Source organism: Cupressus sempervirens, chromosome 3 (assembly GCF_028749045.1).
Source record: "Cupressus sempervirens isolate cs-2001-9-10 chromosome 3, ASM2874904v1, whole genome shotgun sequence".
NCBI classification, from domain to species: domain Eukaryota; kingdom Viridiplantae; phylum Streptophyta; class Pinopsida; order Cupressales; family Cupressaceae; genus Cupressus; species Cupressus sempervirens.
In genome coordinates this window covers 680,471,308-680,487,890 of record NC_143120.1, presented here as the reverse complement: position 1 = coordinate 680,487,890, position 16,583 = coordinate 680,471,308, and the positions used below count along the sequence as shown (strand labels likewise).

Below are 16,583 nucleotides of genomic sequence, written 5' to 3'. Positions count from 1 at the left end.
ATACTTGAATCCATTGTTCTTCCTTTTTTCATTGCATTTGACAAGTTTTGTTTTGAAGCTTAAAGTTTTGGCTCTCTAGTTTTAATGGTGAAAGCATTCACGTTGGAATTTCTTAAGTTATAATTTTTTCAGTTTGAAATAGAACACTCAACATCCTCTTCTGTTGTTAATTTTTCTAAGTTATAAATTTTAGTTAGAGTCGAGCTCACTTGACATCCATTGGTGCCGAGCATTTCCATTGTTGTTGAGCATTTCTTTTGAGTATCGAGCTAACTCAGCACCTACTACGTTTTCTTTTGAGTGCCAAGCTCACTCGGCACCTTCAAGTGTCGAGCAAATTGCCACTCGGCACCTTCATGTGCCGAGAAAAATTGGTACTTGGAAATAGTTTGTGCCAAGAAAATTTTACATTTAGGGTTGTGAGTTTTTGAAGTTGATTTATATTTCTCATAGGGAGATCAAGGTGTGAGGTCGGGGGATGGAATCCATATGCTACATTAACATTCCGATGCTCCCAATTACACTTTCTTGCCTTTGCAATGTCATCTTCTGAAGTAGAAGATGGGGTTTGATGCTGTCAGCTTGCCTTCAATTATGATCCAAACCTTAAGAGATAACCCAACAAAATTGAGCAAGCCCATAGGGTTGGATGTTCATCAAGCTTGCTAAATGAAGATAAATCGGGAGTCCTTTCTGAAGACTTTGATGGTGTAGTTAGTTCTTGATCAAAATGATGTTAAGAAAAATCTCGTTGAAAATATTAGTACATAGGATTTTGAGCTTCTAAGGGTTGTTTGGGTAGGGTGCATTCGGTAAGGTGTTCCAGGAGAGACGAAAGGGAACAAAAAATGATATATACGCCATGAAAGTAATGCAAAAGGATAAAATTATTACAAGGAATCATGTAGACTGCATGAAAGAGGGATGTCTTGAAAAAGGTGGACCATCCATTTATAGTTCAAATTCATTATTCATTCCAAACAGAATCAAATTTGTATTTGATTCTGCATTTTATAAATGTAGGGCATCTATTCTTTCAACTTAATTGACAAGGACTTTTGAGTAAGGAATTGGCTCAGATTTATACAGCAAAAATAGTTTCTACTGTGACGCATCTTCACAAAAATTGCATTATACATCAAGATCTTAAACCTGAGAAAAATCATATGGATGTTGAAGGACATGATGTTGATTGATTTTGGCCTGACAAAGGAAGTCGATGAGTCAATGCGATCCAACTCTAGGTGTGGGATAAGAGTATATGGCACCTGAAATCATACTTTCAAAAGGTCATGATGAAGCTGCTGATTGGTATGTCAGAATACTTCTATATGAAATGGTTACTGGTCAGCCTCCATTCACCCACAACAATCAGTAAAAGCTTCATGATAAAATTATTAATTATAAAATCAAATTTTCATCATACCTAACATCTAAACCTCATTCATTCATTGCTCAAAGGACTGTTGTAGAAGGATCTTGATAAGCGTCTAGGGAGCGAAGTTAATGACAGTGATGAATTTAAGCGGCACAAGTGGTTTAAAATCATTAACTGGAAGAAAGTTCAGGAACGGGAGATAAAGCCCACCTTAAGGCCTAATGTGAGTGGAAAAGACTGCATTGCCAATTTTGATGAACATTGGACAAACATGCCTGCACAAGATTCCCCAGCTTCTACCCCAAAATCTAATGAATTCTTTAAAGGGCCTATTTGGTTGCAGGGATAGGAATTAGGAATAAGCATCTATTATTCTGGATTCACTATTCTTACATTTTTTATTCTAAAGTCACAATTCTTGATCTATTTGGTTCAGCCAGATTTTGATGAGGAATATGTTTATCCCATGTTTGTAAATCACTTTAGGCATATCACTTTTGGATTTTAGGCATATCATATTTAGATTATTAGAGATGTGTAAAATAGTAAATTAAGATGGAAATAACATCAAAATAAATATTTGTGTAGATGGAAACTAAATTATGCCACGTTATATTTAATTTCTTACACTCAATACTATAAATTATGCCACGCTATCTTTACTTTCTTACACTTGATACTATTTTTGCTCCATCTCTCTAGGCATATCACTTTTGGACTTCTAGAAGAACTAACAATCAGGGTAGAAATAGGGGGAGCAATGGGTATAGCAATAGGGGGCATATAAACCTCTTCATGTATGCTGGTCATTAGATTGGTGAAAGTCATTTTTATCTCTTAGATAAGCAGCTATTATATTGATGTAAGACTTCAAATAATTAATAAATAGTCAATAAAAGTGTACAATAATAGTATGAAGCAAGCATCACAATTAAATACAAGCAATACATAAACTTGTTGTCTATCTCCAACCCTCTAATACATGTAACCACAAATCAATTAAGGTAATATTCAACACATGATTATTTATATACATGTCTAAATGGGCATTGAACGGTAGACTGATGATTTCATGGCTTTCCCTTGGGCATTAATGAAGGTTTTAGTTAATTAGCCCCTGGTTTGAGTAGAGCTAGATGTGGGTGTCATCTAGCTCTCACACACTATACACACCTTGTCTTTTAAGTACAACTGTAACAGTAGTGTGAATCTAAAACACTTGTTAAACATGTCAATCAATCATAGACTAGGGTATGTAAAGGTCATTTTCTATAAGGACTTGGTTCAAACTATTGGTTCAATTGAGGGTTTCACACTATCTAATAGTGACTAACATGAGATCTTAACTCCACCACAAACATACCTATGTCTAACTTTGTTTCAACATAAAAGACTCTAATCCTAAGCTAGATGTTAGTTTTATAAAACTTTACAGAATAATACAACTTGAAATGAACTACAATCTGAACTCAAAAACTTCGTAAGCCATCCTTAATCTAACCAGCATTTCCTAAACAAAATATAGAACTCCCTAAAAAATATGAATGACTCCCTAATATATACCCATTTATTTGAAATTTAAAACATAATTTTTCCTATAAGGAAATACTATCCATATTTAGATAACAGGTGTAAAATCCTTAACACAATCCCATATGTTAATGTTGAAATAAAGATCTCTTAGTCTTGGAACTTGGTGTCAGTGGTTACTTATTAGCTTGAGTGTTTCCCTACAACGATATAAATGATTAAATGAAAAAGTTTCAATGGCACACTAACAACAACAAAGTTTCGATGAACACACACTAACAAAGTTTTGATGAACACACAGACAACAAAAGTTTGCAGCAAAAGATTGCTTGCAAGCACTGACTATATCCAAACTGGAAGCGATCAAGAGATCGTGGGTTGGGCATTCTAATGACATTGAACTAGCAGAGCTTGATGAATCACTCATAATAGATTCAACAGCATAGGTTTGCACATACGAGTTTATGATAAATCCAGAGGGACTGGGTAAGTGATAGCCCATTCAAGACAAAAAAAAAACATGTACTTGCAATTTTAAATATGATCTGAAACATCATAAGTGAAAGAAACAAGAAATAAACATAAAGAAACATATCACAACCAAAGTTGGATGGAGAATGAAAGCTCCAACATGCAACCAGTCCAACTAAATGAAAACAACCAAAATACAAGGGGAGCAAAAGAAATGTGTAATTTTGATCATGGCCAAAGCTCTTCTATAGTGCTGCAAAATTTTGATAAAAGAATAAGAACAAGACCTTGATTTCTCTCTGTAAAATGAACAAATAAATCCTAAATCCTAAAAAGTTGATTTCTCTCTATAATATGAACAAATAAACCCAAAATCCTAGTGGATGGAAAATTGACTCAACAAGCATTAGAAATTCTTATTAAAACCCAAAACAAATTTGCATTACAAAAAGATGACCTTATTAGTTTCAGAACATTTTCATCTAATTTATTCTCTCACAGACCTACATTCTCAATTCAAATGATTATTGATCTGCTCTCATACTTGCAACCTGGTGTATTTGTGGCCAGAGTTGGCTTAACAAAAATAACTTCCTAAATCTTCTAAAGACCCCCAAAAAAATCCCCTTAAAATTAATGCATCTCTCACATACCTACACGCAACATGAAATCAAATTCTCCACTCTTTCCCATTCACATTTTATATCTTGCAATTTATTCTTCCACTCATATTCTATGTAACTGCCTTCATTTCCTCTCTTGTATCTGCCCAAATTTGACATTGAATCAATCTTAGATATATCTAACCAAATATGTGCCAGACTTAATTGAAGGATGCTCTTTCATGGCACAGTAATAGACAGATGCTCCTACATCAAGAGACAATGTAATATTTGATAGATGGAACTACAAGTGCATGGTTTCTAGTAAAAATGTCATATTGAAGACTTTGGCATTTTAGATTCAAAGGAATATGTATTTTTGTTTGAATGAGTCCTCTTTCTTTTTTCTAATGGAAGAATGTAATAGTGGTGGGACCTAAAATGTAAAGTCTTGATAGGCACTATCAAGACCTAAGAAGCAATGTCAACTATAATAGATGCAGAGTACTATAGCCCTAAAAGAGATCTTACTTTTTCCTTCACATAATTCACTAATTATTTTCCTTCTAACATTTTGTCCTCATTCTAACTATTGTCATGGCCTATGATGTTGGCCTTTAATAGGTCATTGTTATCACGGCATAGGATCTGCAATCATCATGTGCATATAGCTAGAAAAAGTTAACATTATGATAAAATTAACTAGAATTTAGCTTAATTGACTTGTACTCCAATAGAGCATGACACTGTGAGAAGATAAAGCAATTTCTTTTATGATAACCTATGTTCAAGCGCCACTTTGTATCCTTCAAATGGCTGCTAGAGGAATGAAAGCCCACAAATTATTGCTTTTTAATTCAAAACCTAACAAACACATTTGGAAAACCAATTCATCAACATATTCTCAAACCGATTGCAACTAGAAGATTAGCCTATTAAAAGTGATGATATAATTGTCAAAATTGAAATGTCTATATGACTAAAAACAACAATGAGCTATATATTAGTGCAAAGAATCAATTGCTAACCTATTGCCATGATATGATAGAATGTCACATGCCTCAAGATAGGAAAATGTTGCTTCAAAATACCAAATGTGCTCTCAATCACATTCCTAAGTGAGGAGTGTCGGTGGTTAAATAACTCTTGTGCATTGTGGATTGGATTTTCTCTAGAAAACTCTTTTAAGTGGTACTATGTACATCGATAAGAGGCAAGAAATCTAGGAACATTTTGATAACCAACATCAACTAAATAGAATTTTGTTATACAAAGAAAAACAAAGTTATATATTGGAAATAACATAAAAACTATGATTTATAATAATGACTATATTAATCATTAAAAATATATTTCAATATATAATCAAGGGGAACTAGTAGTGGATCTGCTCTTGACAAAGCCGAAGTAAGAACATGACTATCTATAGCTAACCCTTCCCAACTAGCAAGAACATATTGAAACTTGTAATCAAATGAACAAACACCCATTACATTTTGTGATAGTTTGTCTTTTCTATCATGATATTTTGCTTGGTTATCCACATCAATGGTGATTGGTATATGGGTTCCATTGATTGCTCCAATACAATCCTATCATACAAATATATTGTTGTCAAATACATAGCAATGTGCTAAAGATTCAAGTAACAAAAGATTTCAGTAGGAGATTTACCTTAAAGTATGGATCAAAATGATCCTTCCCAACTATTTTTAGAGTAGTAGATGGAGAAGGGGGAAAAACGTAATTTCTATGGAGTGATATGATAGCCTTTAAGACCTTGTGGAAGTAGTGACTCAATGTCTCTCTTGAGTGACCAAAGTTATGGCCAATCTTACAATTCATTAGATTGTGGCCAAGGGTATGGAGTAACATGACTAGTTGTTCTTCCAATTTCATGTTTAGTGTATCTTTCATGCTCCCTTTCTCCTTTAAAATATTAGCAAGTTTGAAGAAAGCTCCTCTACTCATGCATATTTGGTCATGGAAATCTGTCTCATTGGGTGAAAGCACAAACCTGTGTCACCATTTGTGATATTTGGAGGGGTTATAGCCGAAATAGTTTCGGCTATAAAAGTTACGGTTGAACACATTCTGGTCGTACATACGTGGTAGGTTTCCTTGTCAACGTGGCATGCAGGGTTACGACCAAAACACTTCCAGCCGAATGAGTTTCGATCGTAACCCCCATGTATCAAATGACTCAAAATATCATAAAAAATAGCCAAAAAGTGGTTGACGACAATTTTATAAGCCTAGGGGTTTCGGCCATAACACTTTTGGCCAAAACAGTTATGGTCGAAACTGTTTCGACCAAAACTACCTATGTGGCATCCTAGGTGGTAGCCACACAAGCAAAAATAAGAACTTCTAAAAACTTCTCACTTGAAGGCCAATTTGACTTACTAAATTGAATTTTTTTTTAAAACTAAAAATATAGTTTTGTAGGTCTCAAAGTCAAGATTATGATCATATAATTTTATTATTATTTTGATAATGGATAATATGTTATAATTTTAAAATATTACAAGTGGGTATTTTAAGATTCAGGAAGATGTCTATTCAAAAATAAGAAAAAAATAGTAAATCATGTTCAAAAATTATTATTTTTTAATGTTGCACTAGAGGAGAGTGTCTTCTTCAAGAATATGTAATTTGTTTTAAAAAATATGTAGATTTGATGGAAACAGTTTGACGGGAGAGAAAAATTGCCAATTTCTAATAACTTTGACTTTGACCAATTATAATATTAGCCAAATTTCAAAAAAAAAATTTGGTACACTAGGTATACATGTTGACTCTAACATATTCCAAAATCAGAATAAAATATGAGCATTTGTGCATATATTTGTTTGACGGGAAAAAAACTCTATATTTTTCAGCATTTAAAAAAAAAATTAAAATGGACTTGAAAATTTTAAAATTAGATAAAATTTTCACTAAATATTTTTTTTTTAAAATTAAAAACATAAACTTCATCTAATTTTACACATTTTATTAGTTTACATCATCTTCAAATTCTTAGCACAAATGCCACTTTTATGTCGTTAAAGTTGAAGACTTTATATCACTTTTCTTTTATAAAAGGTGACACAAGTTTGTGCTTTTACCCCATTGGAATATATAATACATTTATAGAAAGGACAAGAAGCTCTTCTTCTCTTACACCTATTTAATCTAGCTTCTTCGAAAGATGCTACTATGAATACTGCTTGGATGGCAAGCAAAATAGCAAGTACACGCAAGAGGGTGATCATTCTAATGATGCTTCCCTAAACTTCTATATCATTAGCAAGATCTATTGGATGAGGTGTTATTGTTTGACACTCCCACCTAAGGTTAAGGTGCACATTATCTAGGTTTGACATGTTCCTATCTAGCCACAAGATGATTGACTGAGAAGAAGAACACAAAAAATCATTGCAAATAGTTGTGCATAAAAATAAAACATACTTGAAATGTACAATCTTATTCTGAGTAGAAAATATGGGGAACACCGCACAAGTCTTGAAGACATTTTCAGACATTATATCAAACTTCAAGACATTTTCAAACATTATATCAAATTTGAATATTTGAAGACATTTACATTCTCAGCTTTTGTGTTTTATGATATTATATCAAATATGAAATAAATATATTATGTCAATATCATTTGGAATCTAATTTGTTTAATATCATTTGAAATCTAATTTTTTTATGATTATCCCAAATGAAAGTATTTTAAATTATTTAAAAGAGGAAGAAATCCTAAAATGCAATCTGCAGGAAAAGTTCTACTTTACAACTTTATGAATTTAATTTCCAAAATAAATTACCAATCAATCATATGGTTCCCTGCTGCATTTAAATGTGTCATGCTTAAGCTTTAACCTCTTCCCCAATTAAGAAAAAAAAATTCTCAATGTCTAAAAATGTCTGCAATTTCACTTAGTTGAAATTGTATTAGAATGCAACTAGATAATCTTTCCATCAAGCTAAGAGGCGGCTAATTGAATTATTAATATTTAATGTACAACTTGTCTATTAATTCAAAACCAATTCCAACAGAACCCTCCAACCATAATACTAAATCATTAAGATAATTTCCCACTAGATATTGAGAATCTTTTCCATAAGTTATGTCCTTTGAAGAGTAGTAGATTATAGAGCTTCCTAAAATTTCACTACAGATTTTGAAGATGAGCAAATGTATATGATTGCAAGGCATCCCTAGAAACATAGAAATAGCACTTATTGTGATCTCAAGCAACATATCAACTACCACATATCTGGCAGGTCTTTCCATAAGTTGAGTTTAGTGATTGTCACTCACAATTGTAAATATTATATAAATGTGGGGACACATGTGCACAACATATCATCTCTATTATGTGGGATGAGATGGACATGATTATGAAGCAGCAAATTGCAAATATTATGTCCCAACATTTTTCTTTGATTGTGAAGTAGCAATTTGTAGTATAACATTTTGCTTAAGGGAAATGTGACCTTGGATAAACCACTTAGCCAAAATAGGTTTAAAATAAGGGTTTTGGGAATTGGGGAATAGAAAAATATATTACTGAGGTTGATTTTATTGCATTGCAAATGGTCAAGAATTGTAAGGTGTTTGCCTAGTAGTATAGACAATGAAATTAAGAACTACTAGAGGACAAGGATTAAAAGAAAGCTCAATGTTGGAAACACATCTTCATAACATTCAATCATTTCTAACTATAATCTGAATCCATTACTTATGCAAAGTAGTGGAATTGAATCTAACATAGCATCTCAGACTATCCTCTAGTAAAGTGAAGCACATACCAAGTCAAAAATTCATTTTTCTAGATAGCCAAAAGAGCATTTTGTACTTAACCCAATTGATTCAATGAGAATAACAAGTGAAATGAACTAGTTAGAAGGAAGTAGTGCACTTTTTGACACTACAAGTATGCCTTTCAAACTTGATTGGTTTGCAACCATGAAATCTGAATTATATTTTCATACAACTGAACATGGAGGAATGTCCCAATTCATCAAATTTTAATGTACCCACTAAATAGAAATCTAATTTCCCTAGTATCTAAAACCTAGTTTCCATGCAATCTGAAAGGAATCTTGAGAGAGAGAGAGAGAGAGAGAGAGAGGAAACTAGGATTTACATAGGTTTTGTAGCCTTGAGAATTGGTATGGTTGTGAAATAAATAAAAGTTCAATTTTATTTTTCTTTGTCACATGGTTTAGATAATTGGTAACTTCGGATCCAATCCAACCACGATTCATAAACATATAAATGTTCTTCTCTACGATGTGAAGGGTTCAGAGCTTCTAGATATAGGGGGCAACTTTAAGATGCGAGTGATCTTGGCCTCAAACATGTTGAGTTTGGAGGAGGCAAACTATGAAAAGAGAATCTGTGAATGAGTTTTTTTTGAGAAAATATTGTAATAAAAAAGAAATGGGTGAATACAAAATAGCTTGTGGCATAAAGTGGAGGACAGGGAAGCTCCTGCAATAAGAGATTTCCTTTTAAAAAGATTTGGGTCCATTAACAATCAATACAAGAGAGAACCCTAATGTTTGAACTTACTTATCACCCACAGGCAGCTCTCAAGGAATCCCTTTCATTACCATCATAGATAGAGAGTGTCCCCTGCCCTATACGTGACGGATGAAAATCTTATATGCGATGGATAAAAAATCTATATGTGACGGATAAAAGTAGAGATAGATAAAAGCTCTGTATGCAAATGGAGAAAATAACAAGCAAAATGAGAAGAACACAAACAATGTTTTGAGGAATGGAGAACACGTTACCTGGAAGAATGCATGAAACACAAAGAGGAAGAAGGGAACCTCTGCAAAATAGTTAAATCGATGAGCACACTCTTCAAAATAGTGAAGCTAACAACTACACTACAAAACAGATAAATTGATAAGCAGCAGAACAATGGAGAATGAGAATGAGCACCTAAATTTCATTGGAGACAAATGGAGTTGCACGCGATGAGCAAGAAAATTTGGGGGAAAATTTTTCACGGACCGGACCGATTATATTTTTTGAAAAAAGTAAAAGTTGGAATAAGAATATATATTCCAATTCCACCTCTTTGGGTGGAGCCCATTTTTGAGGTAAAATTGGCATATATATTCCTATTCATAATTCCTAGTGGCAGCACCCAAATGGAGAATATAATTTTTTAAGAATTAGGAAAAGCTTATTCCACTCTAATTCCCATTGCCAAACAGGCCCTAAAGGTTACACTTACGTGGCTCCTAGCGCTAGGCTTTCAAGGCTCGAGACTCTATATCCCTCTTTCTTCTCCCATATCACTGTGACCAAATGTTAGGTACCTTCCGAAAAGGAGTACAAGGTAGTCCCATATGAGGTAGTCCTATATCACTATCAACCATATGTTACCATATATCAACCCAAAACTATGACTAGTGCTGTGGACTATTAAAGCCCATTTCCTTTCCTTTATCCTCCATGATCATTCAAAAAAACATATTCCATTGTGTAGGATTCCACATCCTTCCTCTCTTTAACAAGTTCTCAGCTCTTACAACTATTATCCCAAGAAATAGAATTACCACACGCAAAGTTATTTTTATTTAAATGTACGAATGCAGGCATAAACATAGTTACAATTAACCTTCTAAAACTGAAACATCAAAATCAAGATATGTAAAATCATTAATTTTAGTTTAAACCTTGTGCATTTACCATACTAGAATAATAATTCCAAAGTAAGAGCCTAAGTTTAACATAACAGATGTGATGTGCATTATCATATTAAACAACTAATTCTTCTTTTTCAATCAGTTTGACACAACAATCAAGGTTGCATAGAAACTCAAAAGGCAATAGGTATATTGTGCAAAACCATGAAACAACTAATTTAGACCATGAAACTACTAATCTAGTCCATGAAACTAAAACCCATATGTTGAAAAACTCATCTATGAACATAAAGACATCTATCAATCCCTTAGAATTAGCACCCAAAATAGAAACCCTAAAACTTCACAAATAATGTGCACTCTCACATTTAAATTAAAATTTGAACTATACAAATGAAATGACTCAAAAAAATTATTAAAAAACCCTTATTTCAAAACCAATCTCAGCAAAAAAATTGGCCGACAAAATGATAAAGAATCCCACCATTTTTGCATCAAAGTATCTACCTAAGTCACAATTTCAATACCCATTTTATTGCATCATGTACTTAACTCAAAAATGTCTCCTGCTCTCACATTTCTTGACATAATTTATCATTACCCCCAAATGAAGGTGGTAAGAACATAGAACATATCCTGTTTCAAGTCCATCAGAACATGACATTTCTATAAGAGTGACAAAATGACAATCTAAAAACTATTGGGAAGTACATAGAATGGGGAACACTACCTCAAAGAAAGACATATATTATGAAGTTGGGAATAAGAAATTAAAATCCTTCCTCTCTTTTACGCCCCCCATCGATTTCTTATGCTCTTTTCTCACTGGAATAAGTTACGCTCTAAAACAAAAGATTTGTTTGCATATGAGAGGAAAGGAAAAGTAAATGTTTGCATGGGCACAAATGGAAAAGGTAAAGGGAATGGTTTTCAATCAAGCATTGCCTCACATTAGTTTGATTTACACATTTCACATGGTAAGAGGTCTATTGTTTGGCATTAGTGAAGAAAGATTATTGAACTTAGTGTTTTAGTGCTTCCAATAAACCCTTATTTAGGAAATATCAAGATTAGATGATAATCATTCTTAATTACTATGTGAAATTTCTTGAAAGTGCCTAAAATGTTGACCAAGGGCTAAATTTCTATCTCTCATGGCCTTATGTCTAGGACTATCAACACATTCTAGGGATGGATAAAATTATGTTCATCACTTTCCAAATGATGGATTCAATAAAATTATTAAGGAGGTAAAGGTTCTATGATATGGAAAATTCATTAATTAAAACATGTAATTGGGAGTGTAATTAAGGAGTTGATATGAAAGAAATATGAAAAATAGAAAAATATTTAAGTTAGGCTTGGTTTTTTTAGATCATTTGATTTTATGAACTGATTCAAATTCATTTATAAGGTATTTTATTTTATATTAATTTTTTTTTATGCAATGTAAATTTAGACCATTTCTTATATTTTATAACAATTTTCGTGACAAAATTTTCTACTAATAACTAAAGTTTAACTTTCATGCCATCAAATTTGATTCCAAATCAATATGCTTTTTATCAAGGTGTAAGAACAACTCAAAATGGTTGTCCACAAGAGAGACCTTTAATGACATCACATGATTGATTTTTTTATAAAAAGCAAATGCATTTCATTTAATAATTATTATTCATAAGTAATAACAACTTTAAAGTCTCAACTATTGATTCAATGTTGTAAAGAACATTAGACATTAAAGAAACAACTATGAATATTAAATTAATAATTGCTTGACAACTTCATTAAAGTAGATGGTGAAGATTGATAAAAACTAATATCTGCTCCCACATAAACTTCAATACCATATGCAATCCCTCTTAACATATAGGAGCTAGTGTAAACATTAAATTATCACTAGCAACTAGCTTCTCCTTTTGAGTAATATGGACAAGTATCATCCTTCATCTCCTCCCTTCTTGTCTGTTTCAATTGTCTTTGGTTGCATGATTTATAATATATACAAGGATATACACATGCACATTCAATTTGATGTTTCTCTTTTCCACACAAAGATAACTTAAATGAATGTAAACACTACTAATAGTGTCAAATTAATGAGCCTAATTAACTACTACTACTACTACTACTACTATGCAATAATAATAAAGATAATCTAAATTATCAAAGAAGATACCACTAAGCACATGTGATAAAAACCTAAAATAGTTTTTGAGAAAAAACATTTTAGAAATAATTATCTCATTACTTTCTTATGTTTAGACAAATTGCATCATTTTTGAGAACTTATTTGCCATAAAACATTGGTACTTGAGCCATATGCAATCACCCACTTTTATTTTCTATTTTAATAGTAGGAGATTTTGAAGCACAAAGGCTTAATGTGAAATCTTTTTTTTTAGTTAAGGATAGCATCTATCAATGCTAACCCACATTAAATTTTGAGAGTTTTATTTGTACAATTAACAAAATGTTTCTTTTTGCTATGATAAACCCATGGCTAAGAAAATTGGGTGTGAAGTGGCTCTAGTTTAGTACCAACTTCAAGCCAATTAGTTTTTCAACCCTAATTGAGTAAACTAACATAATGAAGAGTTGTTCACTTTCAGTCACTTTACTTTAGACTAAAATTGTGATCAATTATGTGTCATTTAACTATGTGAAGTTTGTGAAGAAAGTAACGTTTTTAATATACTTTTTCATCTTAGGGATATATGTTAGGGAGTGTATTAAAAATTGTGAATGTTATATTTAAATAATGATTTTCTATTGGAATGAGAAGAGATTCACATTGGATGCAGATTCACCATTAGATTGGTAAAAATGTTAATGGTCATGGTCTTTTAGACATTTTTTTGGTTTAATATGCAATCTTATCATTTTGGGCAATGAGCAATTATATCTCAGATAAATGGGCTCAGATTGGGGTAGATGCCCAATTGTAATGACCCTTTCCAATAGGCCACTAAAAGAAAACCCTAAATTTAATACACTGCTGAAAGTATATTGCTGAATTAAAGTAATAATAGTGCCAATGTATTCATTCAATGAGAACCAAATTTTTTTACAAAAGATATGGAAATTTTTAGCACCAAAACATTATGATATGGCACATTACAGAGAAACCCTAACTGGTTGTATATAATTGAGAACTTGTTGCAACTACAGATTGAAATGAAGAACCTAGATTGATCAAATGGTGGAAACTAAATGCTGAAGGTGATATGATGAAAGTGCAACTCCAACTGAAACTCCAAACTAGCAATTAAGCACAAGTGAAAGGACTGAAATATCCTTCCCACAATTGCAATAATTCAGGTGATCTTTCACACCCTCAAAATTGCGTACCAATTAAGAGTTTTCGTTCTCAATGGCCAATTGTGACTACTTGCAAAAACCCTAGGCTCCACAACGCACATAAGAAAAAATCAATAATAAATTTCGATGATAGGCAATGAGCCCTCAATGCCTATTTATTCATTTTTTATCGATAGGTCGGCCTCCTTTTTTAATTGTTTCTCTGCTTCTTCCAGCAACCTCTAGAAGATTTTTTTATTTAATATATAAAGTTACCTTGTAATATATATATTTTTTAATTGATAACTTTATAATTAACTCTTCCAAAAAATGGGACATTACACTAATCTTTGTTTGCATCCACACTTCCATCTAAAGTAGTAGGGATCATAATGTCCACATCTTTTATGTATATATGTATATATGTATATATATGTATATATATGTATATATATGTATATATATGTATATATGTATATATGTATATATATGTATATATATGTATATATGTATATGTATATATGTATATATGTATATGTATATATATATATGTATATACATATATAGATATATATGTATATACATATATATATATATATATATATACATATATACATATATACATATACATATATACATATATACATATATATATATATATATGTATATACATATATACATATATATATGTATATACATATATACATATATACATATACATATGTATGTATATGTATATGTATATCTATATTTATATGTATATGTATATGTATATATATATGTATATGTATATACATATAAATATAGATATACATATACATATACATACATATGTATATATATATATATATGTATATATGTATATGTATATATATATACATATACATATATACATATATACATATATATATGTATATGTATATATATATATATATATATATACATATACATATACATATATACATATATAGAAGAAAGCTTAATTAGACTTGTCTCCTTATTTGAAGAATTTTATTTAACTATATTTGAAAAATTAGCATAATGTGGTATGGGTTTATGACAATTAATCTTGAGTTAATAGAAAATCAATATCCTAGTGAAAAGGAAGATCTTAGGTGTAAAAGAAGGTGTGGGCTTTTCTCCTTTGGACATTGACCTAGACCCGACATGTCTTCTTTTGATCTAGTTAAACAATTTCAAGAAGTCACATTGTTGGTGATCTAAACCTTTATTGAAAAGTAGAATATATGAGAGGAAAACCTTTTCATTTAATCAGTTTCCTATCTTTTTATGGTAGAAATTTGCTATGATTTTTCTATTTTGAAGGATTCTACTAAGTTGTGTATGCCCATGTTGTATGTGCATCAAAATTGTGGGGAATTTTCTTTGGAGTTTATCAAAGACCCTTTCCATGTAATGGAGTGGTTCACATAAAAATCTCTTGCTAAAAAAACAAAAGACAAAATAATTTGAGATAGTTCAACATTCCCTTTTAAAAAAGATTCTATGATAGGCTAAGATTTGGAGGTTATACAGTGACATATTTGTAATAGAAACTTGTATGTGGATGAAAATTCTACAAACTTCAAGGCTATTTAGAGTACGCAGGTGTCAATATTTCGTTAAGATTTTATGTTTTAATTGTTAGCATTCCTTTTGATAAAACAAATTATATTATCTTTTAACTATTGAAAGTTATTGCTTATGGGCTTAATTTATGTTTTGCAAGTTTATGTGATCAATTTTGGTATGCATTGTATGATTTTATTATTGATCTTGTGTTCCTATATTGATTTTGTATTTTATATTTATAATGCTTTTGGCATGTTGAGAGAATAAGCTCTACACCCACTTTTAAAGAACTAATTGATAAATTTCTCTCTTTCCTCAAGTCGTGATAATTATTGTCACTTATGAATTATAATAGTTCACCTTCTAAGGAAATAGAGAAGATTTGTAATTAGGAATCATATAATATTGTGTCTTTCCATGCATTTGAGTGCTATGCTTTTTTGAGACCTACAAAAGCCACAAATTGTATTTGATGCTACTATATAGTAGGCTACTTTCTATGATGATACATGTTTGTAGACTTGTACTATTGTAAATTTACTTTTATTATGCAAAACTTCAATTATACTTTCAAATCAAATACCTATCACTGTATCCCTTGCACCTCTTTTGGGTGCAAGTGCTAGTCATATTCTTCATATTATTTGAAACCACTTGTTGACCTACTAATATCATTTTTCATTTAGAGAATTGCTATTGCAAGCTAAATAAAATAGAGAAACAATATTCCTTCTTTAAAATAATTATAATCTCTTCTCTCTTTCAATTTTTCAATTTTAAACTCCAATTCAATGAAAAAAATAAACGCACAAATAATTACTATATATAAATTACATCAATATGAATATTATATATTATTTTCTTTATCTTTCCAAATTTTATAAATTGGTTACCTAAATCTTCTTAATACTAACCTTCCCAACCATTTATGGAAATCCGTTTAGTCATCTCCATAAAATATAAATAAGTCATATATAACTAGATTCGCTTAATTATTGGACCAACCAATTATATATTTAAATTCCCTTCAATTATTTAGTCAATTGTAAACGTAATGGCTTTAT

The 16,583-nt window shown here is 31.2% G+C and overlaps 1 long non-coding RNA gene and 1 pseudogene across 1 annotated transcript; one reads left to right on the top strand and one right to left on the bottom strand.

Moving 5' to 3' along the window:
* Positions 1-862: 862 nt before the first annotated feature.
* On the top strand, positions 863-10,313 carry LOC149568554 (serine/threonine-protein kinase AtPK2/AtPK19 pseudogene; annotated as a pseudogene).
* On the bottom strand, positions 4,773-9,970 carry LOC149568555 (uncharacterized). The gene is made up of 3 exons (XR_016361691.1): positions 9,935-9,970; positions 9,781-9,821; positions 4,773-4,845 (listed from the first exon to the last, which is right to left on the bottom strand). It is a non-coding gene; the product is annotated as an uncharacterized LOC149568555 (long non-coding RNA).
* Positions 10,314-16,583: the final 6,270 nt, after the last annotated feature.